The sequence below is a fragment of the Aquila chrysaetos genome, chromosome 16 (assembly GCF_900496995.4).
Source record: "Aquila chrysaetos chrysaetos chromosome 16, bAquChr1.4, whole genome shotgun sequence".
Classification (NCBI taxonomy): Eukaryota; Metazoa; Chordata; class Aves; order Accipitriformes; family Accipitridae; genus Aquila; species Aquila chrysaetos.
The window spans coordinates 16,644,393-16,665,129 of record NC_044019.1 but is presented as its reverse complement, the minus strand read 5'-3'; positions in this window follow the sequence as shown (position 1 = coordinate 16,665,129).

Below are 20,737 nucleotides of genomic sequence, written 5' to 3'. Positions count from 1 at the left end.
ACACGGGTGTGTGTTGCTCCCGCACCCCTGCAGACAGTTGACTGTATGTGGCTGCACCCTGCGCTGAAATGCAGGGGAAGGATGCGATGGGGTGTATTGACCTTTGGGAATTTGGAGTTTAACCGGGAGATATCATTTGAGAGAGTCTTTTGGAAATTCATGCTCACAGGTACAATCTCATACATTTCAAAGCCCTGGTCCGGCTGCTCTAATATAATTTTAGGCTCCTGAGGCCAAGTCAGCACCAGGAGAGGGTGAGAAGAAAGGAATTTAATCAGAAATGAAGAAATTTCCCCAAACCTTCATTCATTTTTGGGGTATACATTTGCTGGAGTGTCCCCACCAGCACTCAGCATTGCTCTGGTCACTGCAGACTCCTCTAGATGAAGACAACTTACCCTGACTTTGGAGCTGTTGCAAATGAAAGGCACTTAACAAATGTTTCTGAAATAAGAAAACCTCTGTACTACTCTCCTCGTCATTCGTTTTCAAATTGATAAGTTAAATACTGTACTCCAGCATAAACATTTCTCAGGGACAAAGTATAAACATTTCTAGTGGAGTGCACTTAATACAATTTTGTTTGCCAAGTGGCGCTGCCTCCTCCCAAGCTATGACTATGAGAGGGTTTTATTTAAATGGAGATATAAATTAATTGCACTCAGCACAGCCTCTCATCCCAGCTCTCTCCTGCGTCCATACCCTTGGACTCTCTGAAGGAAAGGGCAGGTGGGAGCTACTGTCGCTCAGCCTTGCTGAAAAGCTGGCAGGACACTGCCGCAGCCATTCCCCTGCCTGCTGCCTCCCCAGTCTCCCCTAGAGAACTTGTTTTCCATTAGAAGAGTCGTGACTGGATTTGCTTTAGTTAGACAGATGCAGATGCAAGTCCATAAAAGACCTCCTTCCCGAGGCAAGGGTTAATGCAATGTTTTGTGACCTGGCTATACAGTGACGGGAGACACCAACTCTTAGACAGCTGGATTAGATTAATATACGTTAGATATTTTAAGGTTTCATTCAAGAGAAGAAAGCCTAATTTTAGAATTTGATTGAAAGCCCGTCTTGGTAATAGCACGGCTAATTTCCTTTGAAAATTGGCAAAATTTAAGTTTCGACAATGTCTTACACTGGCCCCAGCTACTAACAAGTCTGAGCTTTCTGATGTCTGTCCGTCTCTCTGTCTGTCCCTTCTCTACCTGAATTCCCATTTAGGTGCAAATTATACAGAAACTGGTGAAACCTGACTCTCCTCCGATTCCTGCTCGGTTATGTGTTTTGTTCATCCCTGAAACACTTCGGAAGAAAGTGACGAAAAGTGCCCCCCTTGTGAATGGAAATTAATTTTGCACTCTAGACTAAAATTTCCATGTTTTGCAAGGAACGGCACACTACCACAGCCGCAGCCAGGTGTGGTGAGCGCTGCAAAGCCTCTCTGCCTCCATCACCCCCAAAGGAAGATGGGCAGTCGTGAGCTTATTAACTGTTTGGGGGGTTGTTTTGTTTTCTGTGAGATGCTAATATTGCTACCTGGAGGATTTCGAAAAAAAGGTTTCTTCCACAGCAATGTGATCTGCTCGTTACAAAAGCCAAGGGGAGGCTTGGGGCAGGGGATGGAGGCTTCAGCTCAAGCGCTGGAGGGTCCCGTGGACCCCGGCCTGCTTGACACCCCCCTGAAATTCTGCCCAATGCCGGCCCCGCTGTTCCCTACGAGGAGATGCAATCTGTCAAGTCTGCAGAAACAAACTTGTTCTCACAAAACATGCAGCAGTAATTTTATGGTACGAGAGGAGGGGCGTACAGCCAGGGTCTTGCTGCTCATCAGAAAAATGGCAGCTACCTTTTGTATGACTATTGCTTGCTTTCACTTTTTTTTTTACCTTTAAGATTAAAAACCTCCCGAAGAAGGCTTACAAGGTTTATGGCAGAGGTATACAAGAAGCGAATTAAAATTCCATAAATATATTTGCTGGCTAAAATTTATATATCCTGTATTCCTCGGGTATCTAATTAGACCCGAGAAGAAAATAGCCCTGCAAAGGATAGGCATTTTGTTCAAATAATTTTTAAGAATTGAGCTAAATAATGGCCATTTTATACTGCACACAATATAATTGTTCTTCTTGTATTGGGGAGCAGTTATAAATTATCTGGTATCCCATTCAGTCTCGTTGCCACGCCGAGTACCAAACAATTGTGAATGTAGTTACTGGGCACGTAAATTCACGGCTTTCTGACAGCTATACCGTTATTGCCGCTGCTAACTAACCTTCTGCATAAAAAATGCAATCCCTAGGAAAGAAGGAGCATTTATCTAAGTGCTGACATTGAAACATTCTGAATAACTCTTTGAATCATTTGTACTATTATGGGTAGAAAATGTAATTATTGTAATCAGCCTTGAGTCTGAGGCCATGTTGTTTTAAAAAAAAAAAAAGAAGGGAGAGGGAGAGAGAGGGGGGAAACCAGATCTGAACAACGAAAATGAACCTTGATAATGGAGCAGCCTTGAATTCCACTTCATTTATCACACTAATGGATGTCAAGATGACCTCAATCAAACATTTTGTTTTCCCGTTTTAAGCAATGGAAAATGCTTTCTTTTTTTTTTTTTTTTTCTGGAAAAAAAGAAAGTTATTTGAATTGTTCCTAGTAATTACATTAGAGTAGAAGGTCAAAGTCAATATGAAATAATATCCACCAACCTTTTTGATGAGTCTAGTCCAGGCTCTTTACTGGCACAGTTCACATATCTCTATAATCCTAGTGCAAACTTTGTGTTTCTCCTTCCCTATTCCTTATGTTTTTATACTTAAATAGAAATCACATTTCTTGGTGTTTTTATTAGTTTTCATTTGGAGCCCCAGTAGTATTTCATCTAATATTTTTAAGTAAATGATCATGTGGTTTAAACACTACCTCCCTGACTAGCGTATTTCAGGATAGGATATAGCTGTAAAAAAGGCAGAGGAATCTAAATAAAAAGAGGTTTATGAGAGCAGCACTTCATCAACATGTCTTGATTCACCTAGGCCAATCTCGTAAAGAACATCGCATGGGACCTGAGGTAGGTCCTGGGCAAAGCGTTGTGAACATGGGCCCTGTATCCGGATTTCAATAGTTCAGTTCAGTTCTATCTCTGTGATGGACAAGAGCATCCAGATACCAGCACTTCTGCTCCCCACGACTGGTAAAGCTGTTGGTTCGATCCAAATTTAGCCAGGGCCCAGAGCTGCCTCTAGTGACCCGTCTTCTTCTGGGTTGTACAACTTAGTTCTGGACATTGAGTGAAAGCGTCTGTCTACCCCTCAGAAGTGGGGTGACAAGCTGTTTTTTTATGTCACTGTGCAAGTATAGTCCATAATCTGCGCCACCGTCACCTGTAACTGTTGAAAGAGATACCCGATGGATGTATTTTGACTCATTTAATTTGGCAGGCCAGAACTTCTGTGGATCCACAAAGTGTCTTGAGTCATCAAGGACCTGATTCACAGGTTTCCAAGCATGACTGAGAGCTGTAGAAATATGAATTGCTTAGAAGCTACGAATGAATTATTTCATTGAACACTGGCAGTTTTATTAAAACAAAGAAAAATAACAGAAAAATCATCAGTCTGAGGAAGAAACAGAGGAGGAACTATCTGTGAGCATTCACCAGCCTTGGACCCATCTCTGGCTGTGGCAAGTACAAGCTTGTCCCTCTTGTAGTCTCTTCTGCCCATGGGGGACGAGGCAAATGTGGTTTCACTTCTGTAGGTGCCGAAGAGTTTTTCACGGGTCTCTGCAGGAGGTCTCTTTTTGTAATTTTTAACCATACTTCTAATATATGGCTATCTTGGTGTGTTTACACAATGGTCAGAGAAGGAAGATATATGCCGTAAAAGAAGACACTGTTAGAAGATCGAGGTCTCAGTTTTGAGCCACACTTGCTACAGCAGATTATGCAAATCCTGGATTTGGACACAAGAAGTAGCCCTAAGCCCAGGTGTATGGACTTAAGAGATCTGCACGCTCTCTTGTACCATATAAATTGCATATTTTCTGTTCTCCAGTGCAAGATTATTTCTGTCTTTTCTACTTTTAAGAGGATAATGATATTCTCTGTTGACATTTTCCACTACAGCTTGCAACGTTATGAGAATATCTTGATTTTTAATTCTGGAACTTTAAAGAGTGCTTACATTAGTGTTTTTGGACAGGACTCACAAAAACACCACGGTTTATTTAAGAGACAGCCTGCTTCTTTAGGAAAACATATGATGCAGTAAATGATTTGTAAGAAATCTGCAACAACCCCCCGCCCCGGTAACAGCATCATGCGACAGATCACCGCGGGCCCTTGCTCACTTAAGTGTGAAGCACTTGGAGCAGTCTGTGCCAAATAAACTTCTTTGAAGAGGTCAGAAGTCATCCATACGGTAAAATATCATCTTGCCTCTCTTTACCAGTAACTCAGTATTTAGAAAAATACTTTGCAAAAAAATGTGAACCGTGTTGGTCCATGCAAGGGACCCTCCTGCAGGAAGGGCAGAGACCGGCTTGCCCAAGTCCCCTGCCCTCCCCAGCTGGGCATAAAGTAGTTGCATGGCAGAAAAGAACAGGAGCAAACAGGTAAGATGAGAAGAAAGACGCACAATGCTTAAAAGGATGTATAAAGAGAGACAGGGCACAGACCTCAGTGTCTTTCCTGGGAATAATAGTGCACTGTGTAGTAACCTCAGGCTAAAAGATAGACCAGTGAATCATAATAGGAAAAAAAAAGTGTGGACATTTTTAAGTTAAGCTTTTAAGAATAAATAAATCTGTAGAATGTGACATAAATCAGCTGCCTCTTTCCTCCTCCCTTCCTTCCCCACCCCCAAAACACTCGCTAAAGCGATTGGAAACATTTGGGTCTGAAAAAAATGGGGAAAGCTATAAGTGCTTTTTCTTTCTTTTTTTTGCCAAATCATGCAGAAGATGCTGGCAGCTGCAAAGATTCAATTATACACAATGCAAAAAATAATTTAAAAAAATAATGGCACTTGAAAAAAAATTGCCTCTCCAGAAATTGCGTGGAACAATAAATCTGTTAATTAGCTAATTAATATTCAATTGGGGTCAGTGGGCTTAATAGAACCTTTTTCTGAGACCCAAGAAATTTTCCAATCACAATGTTAAGTCTGCCCACTTTCATTATCATCTAAGCGCAGGCAGCCCTTATCTGGCCGCCAGGCGCCCAGGAACAATGCAGCACCATTATCATCTCGGCGCAGTGGGTGCGGGTACCACAGTCGGATGTTGCAGGCTGTGAAGTAAAAATGCTTGAGCGTTTAGGGTAATTGATATATGGGTTCTGCTGTATTGTTTAGGGCTGTTTGTTTGCTCTACTGGTATTTAAGGCAGCGGAGCATCAGAAGATTGATTTTCATTGGTTGCCATTTTTTATTTTTTTTTAACGGAATCGATGACAAGTTGTCAGTGTGGGACCCTGACCAATAGCATCCGGCAAGTCCTCCCCACGGCGCAAGGGCTGCCGCCAGCCGGGTGCGCGCAGAGGTGCCGGGGCAGCGCGCTCCCCGTGCCTTCCGCCGGGTCTTGTCCGGCAGAGACGCTGCGGTAATGCTTGCCTCTGCGGGGCAGACATCTAAACCCGCATCACTATAAAAAAGGACACACTTAAACCAGCATCCCTATAAAAAAGGACAAAATGGAAGATCTATGTTATTAATGGTGGCAGCTGCTTTTATTTATTTTTCCAAAGGATTGCAGTTTTCTGCTATAAGACCTGCTATCCGTTTCTTCCCTTGATACGAAAATATGGAAGCGGGTCTGTTGGGTTTGGGTCTGCCCGCTGCTCCCCAGGTTAAGAGAAAGCTGTAGAGTACAGCTTTTGGAGTTCACTGGACTGAATACCGATGGTTATGGCATTCCACAACATTTCATAAAACAGTTTGTGACCGAAATTACACTTGTTGTTTAGCTGGTAGTAAATCCTCCAGGTTAGCTTAGAAAGGCCATCTAGGTCCAAGCAGTTTGACACAGACTCCTTAAATCACTGTCCCAGGCCCCTGGCGTGTACCGTACTTTTCTGATGATTAGGTTGTAAATGAAAAATACAGTTGGCGTTAACTCTACAGAATGGGGACTTGATCTACAGGACCTGCCCGCCCCTCCACTTCTTCACTGAGCTTCATCTCCACGCGCTGTTGCAAGTGACACCAAAGAGGGTAAAGGTTGCCTCAATACTTTGCAGTTGCCTAATTCAACTGTTTAAAGTTTCTCCAAAAAGTTCTCCATCAAGGAGTAATTCTGCTTTCCCCCCCTTTGCTCGGCTCCCTCACCGGCCCCAAGGTTTGTCTGGGAGATGATCTTGGAGAGCTGAAGAAGAGGTTTTTCACTGGAAATTTGGAGACTGGGAAATCCTTTTTCTTTCCTTCTTTCTCCCTTTCCCTTTCTCACAAAGGATCCCTCTTGCTGGTATTCAGGGGAGAACGTAATTACTTAAAAAGAAAAATTGAGAATTTTGCAAGTATTTCCCAGGTGACGCGCCTGTCAGTTATCTGTGTACTTAACTTGAAACTAGACACTGCTGGTTATGGACGGCTTATCCCCAAATCTGCTGGAAAAGAACATTTTGGGTGATTTCTTGCTGGCCTTTCGCGGTGGCGGCTCCTCTGCCTGGTGCACCCCGAGGAACTTTTCTCCCAGAGCTGTCGGGAGGACGCGGGTGTTTGTCGGAGATTTCTGGAGGAGACGGGAAGGTGCTGTACGTGGGGGGCACCGGCAGCCCTTCCAAGCCGTCAGCCACGTGCTTGTATTTTCCCTTCAGTCTTGCTGTGGTTTTTCCAGTTCGCTTTTTCAGCCCGACTTCACAGGGCTCACATACTTTATTTCAGGGCCACAGGCTGGGGAGGGGGAAATCAATTTTTTTCTTTCTCCTTCAATTTTCTTGCAAGTCACTGGACTTCTATATTTATTTCCCGGGTAGCCTATGTGCAATCATTCTGATTAGATCCCGCTCACCACTTCTCTGCTATAGCGCGCGCATACCCTAAACCTTAAAAGGAAAATAAAAGCTGCTATTTCCTATTTTCATAAATGAAAAGATGTTTCAAGTATTGGGAGACACTGAAAGAAATTCTGCAGTTTGAAGATACTTCAACTTAACTACTAATTGCAGAGGACCAGTGGGCGTAATTTTGGCACTATATTAGCTTTGCCACTCCATGAATAATTTGCATACAAAATGCTTTATTTTGGCAATCTATTAAAGAGCTATACAGTATTTGTGGCTTATCGCATTCACGCAGGAAGCAGGATCCTTGGCCATCTCGTTAAATTCTGTTGATGCATAACAATTTAAAGCATGGCACAAGCTGGTATGACATTTAAAGATGCCTTCACTTAATTATATTACACAAATATTGGGTTGTTTATCCTTGGGAATAAAGTCTTTTTGAAGTCAAAGTTGGCATGCGTATAAAGGAGTAAATTTTAACTGATCCCTCAAGTGGGCCTCCTAGCTGCAAATTGGGGTTCTTGCATTTTTTAAATTATTTGTGATAAGAAGCATTACACTTTGAATACAGCCACTGGAGTTTGTTTGGTACTCCCCCCCTTCTTCTCCTCTAATGGAAAATATACTCTTTAGCAATAAATCGTCACATGAAACCGAAGGGGTAAGTGTAGGCTGGGGGGAGAAATGGGACAAACAGTGGCGGTCATAACAGTCTGTGGCTGCAAAAAATCCTCACTTTTATCTTCAACAGGAGGAAGAAGTAGTGGAACAGTGTCTATAGGCTGTTTGCATAGAAGCAGTGGGGAAATTAGGGTAAAAGAAAAATCAATGCTTTTTTTTTAATCCCCAGAAGGATAATCAGCATGAAGCAAGCACTGGAGTTTAGGTTTCTCTGTAGATAATAAATCGAAAGGCTGCAAATCTAAAATTCACATTGTTGACTTTAGTGGGGTGATCACATTTTCTTCAGTGGGAAAGATACTTTTATATATATCACATGCAGAAGCCGAAGGGAAAAAGACTGAGAACGGGCTGGGCAGAGGGGTCTCCAGCCCAGTGAAAAGCACATACGTGGAGATCCTAGATGAGGAAAATGAAACCATCCATTTGCCAGTGTTGGGAAGAAAGTGTGATCATTTTGCTCTGTAGATGATGTTAATAATAGTGAACAGATCAAATGTTGGCTCACTGGACAGCAAAAGGGAAGATTGCTGTGTGATAAAACCCCTGGATTGGAGCAGGAGCTTTCCTCCATTTCCTGCCCCACTCTGACCAGCAAAAAAAGGAAAAGAAAAGAAACTAGGGAACAATCCTACCTAACCTTACTTGTAAAGAAGTAGGATGACCTCCAGGTATGGACAGACCATCACTTAGAGGGTCACTGCACATCAGTTGAGCTACATTAAATGGCCTTCTGTCCCTTTCGAGACTTATTTTAGAGTCTAAAATAAGTGGTGGCTTGAAATGACCTTGTTTGTTGGGCTGGGTAATCAGAAACATTCAGTTCACCCAATTCTTGCATAATGTAGGAAAAATATATGGTATTTCACCCTCACTGAAAACAGTCACACAGAAGGCATTCACTAAATACAGCTCACAGTGCTTGTCTAAGTAGTTATAACTAATATTATTCTCCTTTGGTTTAGCCGAGATACTCAGTCTCATAGAAAAATTAACTTTATATCCCATTTCTTGGCATATTCGTTCAGCTATTTAGAGGGGTTTTTTTTTAAATGGTGTATATATATTAACTTTAATTCTGTAGTTTCTCTTGTTCAGCCACAGTTCTGCCAGCTGCAGCTCTGAGCTGCGGTTCACCTGGGAACTTCTTTGCCCCTAAAGAGAAAGTCTCAAAAAGCTGAAAAGAAAGGCTGGTCCTGGCATGGTGGCCTTATCTCCTTCTTACTTGTACTTTGCAAAGCTGCATTGCTGTGAGTAAGTATTTTGAAAAACGCGTAGGCCAGTGGGAATTAGCACCACTGCACCAGAGGCAGAGCTGCTCCTTTCACTCAAGGAGAAGTTTGGGTCCTCAGACTACTTTTGGTTTGTTGTGTGTGCCCCTTATAATTAATTAACTAATGAGCTGATATGAAGTAATTTTATATATCATGGACTATTGATAAAATCAGTGTTAAGTATATTAGCAATTAGGAAGCTAAGAGGATGTTAGGGATCCTTACGTCCAATTAAGTACTATGATTTAAATTACCGTCCTCCCATTATCCTCTGTTTCGATCTATAAACTGTCCCTTACTGATGATGGATGTGTATAGATGCGCTCCTGGAGAAGCTACACCACGCCTTGGACTATCTGCCAGTGCAGTGGGATGGATCCGTGCACAGGCACTGTGTCCCAAGCCCCAGCCAGCTGGTCAGCCAGACTGAGGCATCTGAACGTCTTCAAACACGCAAGCCTCCTTAGCCTAAATCCCGTTGATTTTTGGTAACATTTAAGAGCCCCAGCTTTGACCTTAGATCACTGCAGTTTTGTGAGCGCTGGCACATCTGGTCACTGCCGGTGTCCGCGGCCGAAAACACGGGGACACGCTCCCAAAACGGGCAGACGTGGAGCGGGGTCTGAGTCCTGCTGGTGTCCTTGAGTGGTACGGTGCCACCGAGGTGGCCTGAAAGCCAGCGCAGAACCGCCCTGGGGTGCTCTGTAAATTAGCTAGGCACATCAATAGCTTTTAAAATTGGGCCTTAAGGCTTTGGTTCTCAAAGTGTTGTGGCACCTGCCTTTAACTGGTTACGGCACTTCCAATGACTGGAGCATGGGTAAGCAACTCCCATTGGTGTAATTTTTTATTGGGAGTTGGACATTACGTAACTTTAAGGATCTGCACCAAAGGACTGGCTGAAGTTAGTGTCTGAAAGTACATGAGTATTTTCAACCACGCATCTGCCCTATAAACTATCAGAGGATTAATCCGTTACCAAAAGGAAAAGGTACTAATTTTTAGTCCTTCTAAGCAAAAAAAAAAAAAAAGTAAGTTCTGCATAGAAATATTCTTCAGTATCAGAGAGGAAAAGTCTGCTTAAAGCTGTGCTTTGTGGTAATGTAGTGAGGTCTCCTCCTGTAACTACTTCTGACACAAATTAAACAGCATTCATATCTACCCCAGCAAACAGCATATTCTTTACTGTTTCTACCAAGAGCAGCCCTAATATTTATCTTATACTTTCTATTTGTTGTGCGATTTGGTTGAATAAATTTTAGCTTCATAATAAACATCTCTCAGAGTTAATGGACCAGCAGAGAGGCTGCTGAGCTCCAAGCCGCACCAGCAACGCCAGCGACTCCCGGGGAATTACTTGCAGGTGCAGGTACTTGGCAATGCCCAGGGCTTGCCAAATGCAGGCAGTAATGACTGGCATAAAAAGTTTGGCCAGTGTGCTAGATGAACTGGCACGCTGCAAAGCCACGGCTGGCAGATCTCCTGCCCCCAGTTCGGTAGTGGTTCCACCAGATATCTGTCTGCAAGCAGGAGAAGCGCCTCATCGCTGTAGTTGTAACACCCTGGAAAGCAGGCTGCAGCACAACGCGATGGTCTGCTGCGCAGCCTACGGACGTAACGGGGATGACTGGGGAAAGTAAGGAAAACCTGCAGCATCAGCTCATGCTCATTAATAACTTTGGGGGTTTTTCCCTTTTTTTTCTTTTTCTTTTTCTTTCTTTTTTCTCCTTTTTTCTTTTCCTTTCTTTCTCTTTTTCTTTTTTTTTTAATCACTTAATATAAAATTGAGAGCACTGATTTTTGTAGCTACCTCAATTTTCAGTTGTAAGAAGTTAGGAAACACAAGATGTACACACTGTAGTTTTTTTGTCACTGATGTGTGAGCCTACAGTCCCAGCCCTCACAGCCATACTTCACTGAAAGGTAGGTGCCCAGCCTTTTCAGGTTTTCAAGAGCAGTCATATAAGGCATATCCATGCCATGGTAGTGCAAGCCTTCGTCCTCGCAGGATCAGCTAACTGCCTTTTCTTTATGCATTTTTCAAAGCGTAACTGCGTACGTGAGCAGGATTGCAAGCTTGAGAGTCAGCTGCCGTGGTGGCCGGGACCAGAGCTGAACGGAGCGGGTAGGACAGGCAGGAGGTGTTGAGGCGGGGGCTATGTGGGGAAGACAAGAACAGGGTGACTGCCAGATCACACGGCTGGTCTGATCTTGCGCTTTTCAGGGGGTTTGTGATTTCAGTGGATGATGCCTGACTTGCAGGTAGAATTTGGGCCTTTGGGCTAATTTTATTTAATCTTACAAGATCTCCTGAGAGATTTTTAATGGGAACTCTGTATTAACTGTCCCTACAGCTTCATATCCAAATATTATTTAAACTTGAATGTCTTCTCAGCCTTTATTGTTGAAAATCATAAGCTATCATTTCTACCCTTTTTGCCAAGCCCTTGATTCTTCCTTCATCCCTATGCTGTTGCAATTGCAGTGTCTCTCTTTGAGGCTATCTCCTCCTCTCACAATTTCTGAGAGTGGGACCTTCTGCAGCAAGACGTATTTGTGTCGTTCTTCCTTTTCTTATTTGTGGGAATCATCTATCAGCAGTAGCAATACTGTTGTGCCCAGAGGCTTCAACCAAGCTCTAAACATATAAAATCGGGACCATAGCTGAAGTCTTGGCAGCAATTGGAGGAGCCCAGCCAAGCAGAAAAAAAAGGCACAGAGAGGTTGAATAACTTAAGCCATATGGAAAGTAAGTAACTGCCCCAGAAATAACAAGTCCCCTGTGACCTTGGTTAATGTTCTGCTCTTTGACCTGCCTGTCTTCTGGTGGCTAGTCCTACCTGGTGCTGCAGAGACGCAGAAGGATGGGTGTGCTGTATGGAGGCAGGCTGTCCATGCATTTCTTGCATGAGAAGAATGGCATTTGAATCACACCCCAGAGTAAGCTGCACTTGAACTTGTGTGGGAGGTGCACGTGCCTTCAAAGGTGTAGGGCTTGACTTCTAAAAATTACCTTGGTGACAATGGATGACTACGAACGCCCTATCAGTCTTACTCTTCCAGTTTGCTTCCAGCTCCATCACTTTTGGGGAGAGGGCTCCTGCAGGATCTGGTTGGAGTTTTACGGTCTGTGCATTTGTATGCTGTCAGGTATGTGCATGAGAAGTGTTTTACCCCAATATGTGACTGTTTCTCACATGTGACAGAAACCTGCTGTGCTCTTTTTGCTAGTTCTGATGCCCCACACTCCACACGTACCTGGCTTGTTTAGTTATCACACTGAAACACGCTCCAGTATTAGCTCATTGTTGTTCACATGTACAGAGTAACACCTCTGAACAATGTGGTCCATGACACCTGTGTTGGCATTGCTTGCATTACATGACAGCATTTCATACAAGTGCTGAATAAAATCCCGAGTGGATATAAAACAAGGTGGCTCTACTGACTTGCAGCTTCCAAGCCCTGCTTAGCTGTCTTCTTACCCACCAGCACAGAGTCGTATGATGGACTTCTTGAGGCTGGTTGGAACGCTGTTTAGTCAGAAATCAGTATGATTTATATTTTTCTTTTTCCTAACATGATGGGTATCAGTCATAGGACCTGAGCTCCTTTTTGACTAGCTCTTAGTGTTGACCTGTCCTACTCATCCAATGCACAATTTAATGTGGAATGTTATATTTGAAAAGTTATTATTTGAATACCTTATTTATGTGTTTTGTCATAAAGTCTATGCAATAAATTTAGAGGCCTAAATAACAGGGAGATTCTCTACAACACACATTAATTTCCTGATGTTTTTATCACATATGTAATGCAATGCACCATTACTGGTTACTTCACCATCGTCATTAACACTGAGAATTAAAAGTAACTGATATTTAAAATATTATGCAATACCTGCATTTCCTTCTTGTATCTTACTTATCTCCATTATCACAAATGCTACACTCCCTTCTACCAGCACCCGCCAGTGAAATGTGTGGTGAGTGTTTTGCAACATGTTCCTGTGTAGTATGGGACAGGGTTTAGCACCATCTAGGAGGGATGCAAATCATATAACGTCCATGCTCATAAGGCTGTAAAGAGCATTGAGGTGCTGCTGATGATGTTACAATAAATGAGATGATTGCTGCTGAAATGGCTTTCCACAAATTCCTATGACTTGCAAAAGATGATGTTGACCATCCAATTATGTTCTATTACCGCTGACTATGAAACAAGGATCTATTCTGAATCTCATTGATGCTAATGAGTATTTTTACACTGACGTCAAAAGGTGCTGTTGGATCAAGTAGCAAATTATTTTCCTTCAGGGTATTTAAATTTTGACTGTGTCCCACAAAACTAGAATCTCTCAGGTCTAATGAAAGGTGTGTAACTCTTGCCCCATTACAAGGAAAACGTAGAGGCTGACATTGAGGAAACAAGGTGGATCTTTCCTTCCACCAGCTATTTGACAGTTGCAACAAATTGTCTTCTGCCATGAGTTCCTACTAGAGACTCGGTTGTTGGTACGGAGGGCAGGGTCAGCGGTATAAACTTTCAGAGCTTCAAAAAAACCCCCAACCACAAGGTGTTTCTATAAAGCACGTATTTCTGGCCTACTTGAATCCAGCTGTGTGACTTTCAGGTCAGGAAGAGGAATTACAATACAATCTTCGCTAACTTTTGATTCTCCACAAAAGGTCTTAACAAAATTGGATGAGTTTTATATGAATATGTTAGCAGGGTGTAGAATAACTCTTTGCTTGCCTTCTTCTCACTGAACTGGTAGGTAGCCTTTCTAGTGTGAATAGAGCCCTTTTTTTTGTAATGAAAGACTTATGAAAATATAATAAATGAATGGAAAGAGAAGCACAGTAAGTTCTGCATCTTTCCATTGATCTCTTATTTTTAGTAAATCACATGTAATCATAACACAAAATCCTTGAAATATGATGTGACAAAAATAATCAGAAATCAAGCTCAAGCTGAAAATTAAAGGCATCAGCTCACACAGTTCATGAAAGCAAGAATATATTTTAGACGGTCTAGTTAGCATATTGCAATCTATTTAGCAATGTAGTTAGCATACCACTGCATCTGGTGCAGTGCTGTGTTCCTTATTAATTTTCAATACATTTAGTTGCCTGCTTTATACTTCAGATCTGCCGGGTGCTGCCAGATGTGCTATGCCATTTCCTCAAATTGAATCCAGGGTTTGCCATCTTCTTGCCTGCTACTGCAACTCTTGCAATACCTGTGCTTACCCCAGGTAGGGGCATAGGAGACAGGTGTTAGGGAGGGCAGTTGAACATCCAGTGTGAACACATGAAGCAAAACTTAATTATAGCACATACTGTATATGATAGAAATGAGTTACTGCCTAATTATGTCTCCTGTTTCCATTCAGATGAATTAAAATTTGTTGTGAGCCCTTGGGAAACCAGACACACTTTAAAGTTGTAATGAGTGCTATCATTATTGCTTTTGACAGTCATTGAAGTATAATTATCTGACCATCTATTTAAAAAAAAAAAATCAAAACTTGTTATATATGAGTTCTGAGCTGGTAAATTACAGAACAGTCACCTTAGCAGCTCAACCGTTCAGCTATTTTCTGTAGTGGCACTGCCATCTCCTGGAAAAACAGAAGTTGTGCGTCCAAATTTTTCACCTTGAGATGAGAGAAACTTTTCAAGAGCAAGAGGTTAAGTACAAAAGCCAACAACCTCTTCAATTTAAGGGGTTAGGAGTTGCTGAGATACCTGGTTTCAATGTTAGAAATGGCTGCACAGCTCTGTTATCAAAGGATTTTGCTGAGGAACAAGAATGGATGTGTCGTTTGGAGTGTTGTGGGCTACCCCTATCAAAAGGAGATGGTGAGAACAGCTAGGTGCTCCTGTGGTTCGGTGTTTCTTTACAAAACGTAAATTCCCTAAACACATCATGAATTGCCCACCAAGAAATGGTGCAGTATTACTTTACTTAATGCCCCCAGGAGTCAGTAACCCAGAAACAGATACTTTCAGACTATGGGATTTTAGCAGTAAAAAGGTTTGTATTGCAGTTTTCACCTGAAAGGAAATGGTATTGTATTTTTCTGTCTTTCTTGGCCTTTCCTGAGCCACCCTGTGATAATTAGCTTTGACCATCCTATCAACTTACTAAGCGGTGGTTCTGGCTGCCGCTGAAGGATTTCCCCCAACTCCAAACACACCTCCCGTGTCTCTAGGCACTGCGTCCATTTTGTTACTCAGATTTTACGTTTGTCCATATCCCCAGTTGTCCTCTGCCCCAATGCCAGCTTCTCCATCAATTAGATCGGACCTCTGGCTGCTATGTGTGACCTTCAGCCTGAAGAGGAACTGCAGTAAGCACCTCTCGCACTCTTCCCAGGCTCAGCTTCTCAGACTGGGTCCACGACCAGCTGGAGGATGAAGCTGTGGCTCTGCCCACAGCAGAGGGGGACTCTTCTCCCTGCCGCAGCTCCCTTTTGTGGAAGCGAGTGGGATATGGGCACCCACATCTCACGTGGGGCTGCCCTTCCTCAGGAGACAGGCAGGTGAAGCACCTAGGTGCTCAGTGGTGTTATCTTGCAAGCAGGGCTGAAATCCCCCTCCAGGCCCAGCCACTTCTCGCATGCCTTTTCTGTTTGCATAGTGATAGGGCTGCGGGAAGGCTGCTCTTGTTTCAGCAGAACAGTTTCTTACTGCTGCCTCAAATTATGGCATTGCGTTCAACTACAAAAGATGAAAGCCTTTCTCAGTTGCACTTATCAGGTAACCTGTGAGACCATGCATTTTACACCCCACTACCCCACTCCATCCCCCAAATTAGAATACAATTCTAATTACTTTCAAATTTACCAGGCCTTGCTTTCCGGGTATTTTCACATTTCCAGTCAAAACCAAGGGTTTTTTTACCCAAATTCCTCTTACAATTACTGTCTCTCTGCTGGGGAGAAGCTATGTCTGAACTATCCCTGCTTTATTATCCACACTCTGCTGTAATGGTGACCCATTACTCCCACACCTGCCATAGCTGGTCCCAGTCCCGTCTCTGCAGTGCTGGAATACGGGTACGTTGGCTGCTCAGTCAGCCAGCCGCACGCAGCTCCAGCTGAACAGTTCCCCTTCCCATCACACTCCGTATGCTGCAGGGATCTGGCCTCATAGACATCCAGAAATTGCACAGCCTTTCACTAATACTTTGGATTAAAATATTTTTTTTCTGCCTGTGGTGCATGCAAGGTATCAAAGCTGCTGCAAAGGAAGTTGCTAGCACTCAGTTGCCCAGCCTGTACATTTCTTACTGTGCATAGTGCTGAACTGCTCTCCAAAATAATCCCGTGGATAGTAGGATTGTGGAAAGTGACACCCACTTTTTTGACTGTGGTCAAAGCAAAAGTCATGTCTGGTTTGTTGAGGATTTTCCTTTTATTAGAACCACCTAATCTCCTCTGCAAGATTTTTATATCACACCTTGTCATAGACTTGCTAAAATTTTTGTAACTTTAGACTGTCCTTCCTTTTTAAAATTATGAAATAGCATCAGGATTTTATTTTCTTTTAAATGAAGTCAGTATAACCAGTTGATACTTGTACCAATATCCATGAAGATTTTTTTCCCAACCTACAAGAATTCTTTAAAGTTTCAAGTTTTCTCTTAGACAAGAAAACTTTTCCTGTGGTGTTGTAGGATATGTACATGCCAAGTCAGTTACTTGGCAGTCTCTTCCTGCAACTGTACCACTGAAGGATGAGGAACATTTGCATGTCTGCAAAGCGAAGAGAGGCAACAGACTTTTTTCCCTCCCCGAACACACTTATTCCCTTCAGCCGCCAATACTTTTCTCTCATGCTTAGGGCAATGTTTGGTGTTAGTCTCCCAATAAGCCTATCTGGAGGGAACATCAGCAGTGCAGAGTTTTTACCCAGGACAGATTGCAAAACCAAATTTCTTCTGTTTTTCTAAGCATTCGGACGGGCATCTGCCAAGATTCCTCAGTCATGAGCTACTGCAAGAAGCATAGTTTGAACTGGCCTCATAAATAGGGACAGAAATTCCTATGACACTCCAAAAATTTATTTCCAAAGAGCTCAGATTTTTCTAGCAAGCCCATTATCCTCCCAGCTCCTCTGTACTGAGTAGCCAATAGCGGCCCCAAAGCAAAAATGCTAACTAGAAGGATCTTCAGCTCTGAAAATATGACAGTTCACGCTGCTGACCATCACAACACTCCCTTTTCTCACTTTCCACAACATTTCTGAAGTACTGCCAAACCTACAAACACATTTTCTGCAATAGCAACAGAACTCGGCACATTCACATTTCTGTGGGTGTCAGGTACAGGACTGCTTACCTACCAATGCACTGGTTTTTTTTCTGCTAAAGTGCCCCCCGTTGAATGATTCAGTGTTGCCTCTGTGTTTAATTTCAGTCTGGAAGCTTTAAAGTTAGTGAAGGCTACCAGATGATGTCATTATTTCTTGATACAACGGTTCAGCTTTACACTTTGGTAAAACAAACTGATGGGAAATGGCATGCTTTTCAACATTTTCAGCATCAAATTTTTTCATATGGCAAATGTTTTTAATAAGCTGAAAGCTACCGTTCGAGACCTCCAGCAGTTCTCAAATGAAGCCTGAGGCTTACCTTGGTACTTCTGATGCTGTTTTGAACTTATGCACTCATTTCATGATCAACTTTTCCCGGTACCTGTTTTCAATTGAAATGCTTCTTCTCATTAGTGCTAATTTCACTCCGGAATTAATGATTTCTTTCCCAATACATAAATGGTTCTCTTAGAAGCCTCTTTCCTATCACGTATATTATGTACACGTTGGTGCTGAAACATAGTGTTTCAATCACAGCATCATTTCCATCCTCCTCTTCCTCAGCTCCTCTGCAGTCACTGCTACTTCACATCATGCTCAACAGAACTAGGTACATATTTATTCATCCTGACCCAAAAAGTAATACAGTAATACAACCTGTTCTCTTTGTTCGTTAGCCGATCGCCTGCTGGAGGAGAGTACAAGAGGGCTGAGCTCGGCAGAAACTCTCTGGGCACCAAAAAATAGCTTCCTATGGCAACTCTAAGGATGGTGCTTCGGGTCTGTCAGCTCAGACAGACTCCCCAGGTGCAGCAGCTGGGCAGACGTGAGAGGCACAGAAAGCATTTACGGAGACAGGGGCACAGATTTTCTACCGGACACTGCCACAGGCATCCTGCAAGTGGGTCTCGCTGTAGCAGACACCACGCTGTGGGGCTGAAACCCAAAAGACTCTTCTGGTAATCGCATCATTCCCCAGCTGATACTGCTGTCAGTTGAGTACAGGTACCTCAAAAAACAGTGGGGCCTCTTTGCACTAGGTGATGATTTGGCCCAGTCTACATCCTTCTTAGTAAACAATGATTAGTTCCTCTGTGAAATCTTTCTCTTTGTCTTTAGTTACGTGAAACGTACCAGCCTATGAGGAACACACTGGTTGGCAAGCTGAGCCTACAAAACAGTTGATTGATTCTCTTGGAAGCTCTCTCTCTCTTGCCTGGCTTCCAGTAATGCCTTTTGCTAGAAGCAAAGATTCTGAAAGATGCTGCAGCTCTGTAACAGACCTGCTTCCAGATATTTCAACCTGAAGCTGTGTTCTCCAGGTCATGGTATTAATTGTGTTCGAGTTAGTTCAGCCTGATGGCTGGATGAAACCATCTATCAAGAGCTCACACCAATCCAATGACTAAGTGTCTTTGCTGACAGATGTTGTAACATCACCAGAGACAGGTCAGTCATATTTGCTCACAGGAATTGCCTTTTCTGTTTGTTTTGCCAGATTGTCACTTGTTGAGCTCATCAGGGAAGCTCTTCCCCACTTTTAAACTGTTTCATAATGACAGTTCAAAATCACCGGTATTACCAGAGAACTTCCATTTTCATTTCTTTCTCAAGGTAATTTTTTTTTTTTTTTTACTTCTTTCAACCTGGTTTCAGCCAGGCTTCTGAATCTTCAGAGATCCAGAAAGCAAAACTTTATGAACCTCACCTGGCTTCTAATGCTAGTATTCTCTTTTGCACTTCCCAAGTGAACTGATGTGCTCCACAGACAGGGATTTGTGTTGCTTCTCAGTTGGTGGCATTCATCTGACTCAATATTCACATCTACAGGGCGCCCATCAATCTTTGGGCAAGGCACCCCCTGCACCCTTTATTGTCAAGGTAGGAAAATACAGTGTGATCTATCACATCTGAAAGTAGACCTCCACCTATGATCAGGTGAATTATACCTCAAAATTACTAACTTCCCACTAACCAGTACAAACGTGTCTCAGACATAAATGTGTACGTCACAGGTATCTGAAGCTAGTGACATGAATCCACCTCTCCAGTCTCATTCTTACACAACTCCCAGTTTTCCCATTGCCTTGTTCTCCTTGGCTTCCCACAGCAAGGGATGTTCCTATAACTGGCAATGTGGACTCAATTTTCACCTTTTGAACAGTGACAGTCCTGCCAGTCACACTGTGCAAGGAACATGCTTTTAGAGAGCACGCTAGAAATGCTGATCCCAATTATCTTTGTACTGGAGTTCTGTTTACTTCAGTGAGAACTTACATGTACCCCAAGCATGCTGGGGTCCATCCAGGTGCACCTCCTGAAGACAGCAGAGCTCACCATACATGTGACTGTACCTACAGCCACCAAAAGAAGTAGGCTTTGTGAGATTGGCACCTTCCTCCACACAGCATCTTCTCTAAGGGCAGCTTTGCATCGTAGTCAGCACAATAAACACTCCCTAAATTATCTGTACCTGAGCCATAATGAAATCGATTCAAGATGAAGAACTTTTATTTCTAAGCAAAGTGAAAGTTTTGCCTGGTAATAGATAAAATTATAGTTTAACTGGCCCTAAAGGTGGCTGGCATGGAGTAAAGAGGCCATGTTCTCTGGTTCCTACTGTACTAAATGCATCTTCTAGCTGAAAGAAAACAGTGATTATCAGAAAGTCAATTGTAATTCTGCCTCTTTAGAAAAATTCCCATTAAAGATAAAGCCAATTTTAATTAGATTACGTATCCAATTACTGTAATTACATTTTTAAAAAATTCACATCATGAGGATGACCCTTTTAAAAAGGGTTACAAGAATAATTAGTGTATTCATATTAACCAAAATGTATTGGATAATATTTATACCCAGAAGGCAAAGTACATTACACATATTTCACCTTTGGGGAAAGCTTGCAAATGTTTTGGCAGTGGTATGAATATTTATAGGGAAGAGCGTGCTTTAGCAAGATTATATGAGAAAGCATTTATATGCTCACAAATTTTTACCCAAGGGTAAAGTATACATAAAATGTAGTGCAGAGATTATGGATATGCAAAGTACAATTTAAGCGGGGAATTTATATCAGTTTGTTTAATTAATTGGAGCAGAATACTACTTCCCTTATTTTTTTTGTGACAGAAGGGCCTACAGAATTCAAGTCTAAGCTTTCTTTCTGCTGATCAATGACAGCAAGAAAGATGCAGGGAAAGGGTCTTCCCCCTGCAAGGCATCACCTTGTCCATAGGTTAAACCATCCTGTTTAATGTGTTCCTGATCACACTGTGTATGCAATCCCATCTGTTACCTGATGTTACCTTATCAACTCACCAAGGAGTTGGAAAACACATAGGCAGCCCCTTGTCAACACTGCTCATTTAGGGGCAAATCCTCCAATTCTCAGTATGGGGAAGATTTGAAGATATGCCAAATAGGTTCGTTCATGCACAGAAGACAAGAAACCACATCCTTCT